Source organism: Nuphar pumila, chromosome 4, assembly GCF_984573655.1.
Source record: "Nuphar pumila chromosome 4, dmNupPumi1.hap1.1, whole genome shotgun sequence".
Lineage (NCBI taxonomy): Eukaryota > Viridiplantae > Streptophyta > Magnoliopsida > Nymphaeales > Nymphaeaceae > Nuphar > Nuphar pumila.
In genome coordinates, this window is record NC_143252.1 from 141,858,424 (window position 1) to 141,862,105 (window position 3,682).

A 3,682-nucleotide genomic window follows, 5' to 3' on the forward strand; every position below is an offset into this window, starting at 1 on the left:
GGTAAGTGGTAACTCCTCACGTTACCACCTACTTTTTGGTTTAGCAAAAATGTAGGAATTTTAGTCTTTCTTGAAAACTGCCCTCCACATTCAAGTTTTTGTAACTCCCTCATCCATATTCGAAATTCAAGAAGCCCTTCCACCTTCCATTAGCCATTGTTGAGTTTCCCATTTGGGAATTCGGCCAACCTCTTTTCCTTGAAAACGGGTTTCCCTATTAACTCGACTTTAATTAAGGAGTTAGAAAAAAAATTAAAACCATTTGAATTGGGTTTCTTTGGCAAAAAGCATCCGGTGCATAGGGGGATTTGAACCAGAGTTCTCTTCCCTAAAAGATAACGAGCCCCACCAGTGCACTATTGCATCTTCCGTTGCATATTTTTGCAACATTATTTTTCTTATTTTTTTCCAACGTTTGGTCAAAATCCCAAAAATGACATTTTTGACAAAAAGATATGTCATCTTTTTAAAATTCATGTATATGGCTAATGAGATTTGAAGTCAGGTTGCCTTATACTCAAGCAATACCTCTTGCCATAACACCACTTCACCTCTTGTTGCAATATTGGTCTTGTTTAATTCCTTTATATACGAATTGGTTCTTCTTTTTTTTGACGAATCTCAATTACGACTTCTATCAAAAATATATTTTAGATCTTCTAAACATTTTAACTAAATTTTCAGATCTTGATTGAATTTTGACCATATTTGGATGCATTAAGATCCAATTGGATTCTAATTGGGTTTCAGATCCATCCAGGATCCAAATCCATTCATCGTATCTTAATCCAAATACTGAATTCATTTGATCCTCTTTGGATTCAAGATCCATTTGGATCAAATCCATATCACGTTACTATATTTATTTTGAAGAATTTTGACATTTATTTATTTTGATAATTATCAAAATTTTGCAGGTTTTACACTAGTTGTTTCTTTTACAAAAGAGAGAGTCACATGAAGAATGATTGTACCAAATATCATACTTAGCGTAAAAAGAAAGATACACTCCTTACTTTGGATTGTTTTAATGTTAATTTAATTTTTGTACAAAAACATACTTAGTGGATGGATTCTGGTGCTACCACTCACATAAGTGTATCTATGCAGAATTGCCTAAGTTGTCGAATGTCAATTGATACTGAAAAATTCATCTATGTGGGCGATGACAAATTAGTTAAAGTTGAGGCAATAGGGACATTTAGGCTACTATTAAACACTGATAGTTATTTAGATTTGAAAGAAACATATATTGTACCATCTTTTAGACGAAATTTGGTTTCTATTTTCGCATTAGACAAATATGGTTATTCTTGTTTATTTGAAAATAGTCAATTTAAATTGTTTCTCGATTCAAATCTTATTGGGACCAATTCTTTATCTGTGGTTGAAAACATTTATTTGCTTAATACTATTGCCTCATATGATGAAACCTTGTATTCAAGTTCTCGTGGTACAAAACAAAAATTAACAAATGAAAATTTTGTTTTATTATGGCATAAGTGCTTAGGTCACATTTCTAAACAAAGAATTAAAAGACTTATGACAAGTAAAATTCTTGATTCCATTGATTTCACAGACTTTTAGGTTTGTGTTGAGTGCATAAAAGAGAAACGAACAAACATAAGAAAATGAAGTGTCAAAAGGAAAATAGATGTCTTAGAACCAATTCATACAAATATTTGTGGGTCATTCTCTACGGCTTCTTAGAATGATCAACAATATTTTATTATGTTCATAGATGACTATTCTCGTTATGAGTACCTGTATTTAATTAATGAAAAATCTCAGTCCTTAGATGTGTTCAAATCATTTAAGGCTAAAGTTGAAAACTAACATGGCAAAATGATCAAGGCTGTTAGATCTGACTGTGGTGGTGAATACTATGGTAGATATGATAGATCAGGTGAACAACGTCCATGGCTCTTTGTTGAATTTCTAGACGAATATAGTATCGTCCCTCAGTATACCATGCCAGACACTTCTAGCATGAATGGTGTTGCTGAGAAACGAAACAAGACCTTAAAGGATATGGTAAAGAGTATGATTTCTCGTTCTACCATACTAGAGTCTCTCTGGGAAGAGACATTAAAGACTGCAGCTTATATATTGAACAATGTATCATTTAAAGCAGTAACCAAGACCCTATATAAAACGTGGACAAACAAAAAGCCTAGTATGAAGCATTTTAATATTTGGGGATGTCCAGCTGAGGCTAGGCCGTATAGGCCATATGAAAAAAATGGATTCAAGAACAATTAGCTACTATTTTGTTGAATATTCTGAAAGATCTAGGGTTTTAAATTTTATAACCCTGTGAATAAGTCATTTTTGAGACGAAAAACACTTATTTATTTGAGGATGTTGAGTTTAGGGGGAGTGATAAGGCAAAAGATACTGCTTTTGAAGAAGAGTCTATTTCTATTTTTACAGTTATTGTTAATAATGATTAGATTTTTATTTTCGACATTGTTATAACAAATCTAAATCAAGGCAATGTTCTAGATCTCTCTATCCAAAATCAAGTTTTTCCTTCTAGAATACAAACTCAATAACCTAAAGAAACACCTCAAGTAACTCAAGAACAAGTGCCATTAAAGAAATTCACTAGAGAGAAGAGAAGGGCAATTTCAGATTATTTTATTTTCTCCAAGAACATGAGGGTGATACGTGCTTCAGAGAAGATGATCCAATCAACTTCTATCAAGATATATAGAGCTCTAACTCTTAAAAGTGGATAGATGTCATGCATGAGGGGATTAAATTCATGAAAGACAATGAAGTATGAGATCTTGTCCTATTACCTGAAGGTGTGAAACCCATTGGATGCAAATAAATATTTAAAACCAAGAGGGTGTCTATGGGTAATGTGAAAAGATATAAGGCATATCTTGTTGCAAAAAGATTTACTCAAAGGGTAGGCATTGACTATAAAGAGATTTTCTCTTTAGTTTCTATGAAAGATTCTTTTAGAATTATGATGACACTTATGACTTATTATAATTTGAAGTTGCATTAGATGGATATAAAGAATGCATTCCTTAATGATGACATTGATGAAACAATATATATGGTGCAACCAAAATATTTTATCTCAGTCAATACAAAGGAAATGGTCTGCAAATTAAAGAAATCCATCTATGGATTTAAGCAAGCTTCCCATAAATGATATCATAAATTTTATCAAGTTATTCTCTCATTTGGTTTTGAGATAAATATGATTGATGAATGTATATACCAAGGTTGTTAAATGCGATGAGGCAAAGCGAGGCGTAAGCCTTGAGGCGTTGAAGCGTAAGCTTCATGATCAAAATGTATCTTCTGAACTTAAGGTAGCCCTACAAGCTACATTCTGGCAATATAAGGAACTGCTAGTGTCAATTGCTAATCGGGAAGGATTGTCAGTCTTCCTCTGCCTTCTCGGAGTACTTTGAGTACTTGGCAGTATTGGAGGTGCTCCAGATTGTGCACTCTCATCATTATGTCCAATTCTTTTTTCAGATACTACCCTAAGCAGGCGTTCTATCATTCTAGATTTTGGTAGGCCCGTATATTTCCTTTCTTTCCCCATGGCACCACAAATCACCTCCAGGAGCTCCCATCGGCTCCATGACTGTAGAAGCTCTGGAGCACCTTCTGGCCATTTTGAGAGTTCATACACTAGCTCTTGTTTTTCTTCCAT

General features: G+C 33.6%; 1 pseudogene; it reads right to left on the reverse strand.

Annotated features, from left to right (window-relative positions):
* Positions 1-3,307: 3,307 nt before the first annotated feature.
* Positions 3,308-3,682, reverse strand: LOC149841386 (VIN3-like protein 2 pseudogene; annotated as a pseudogene).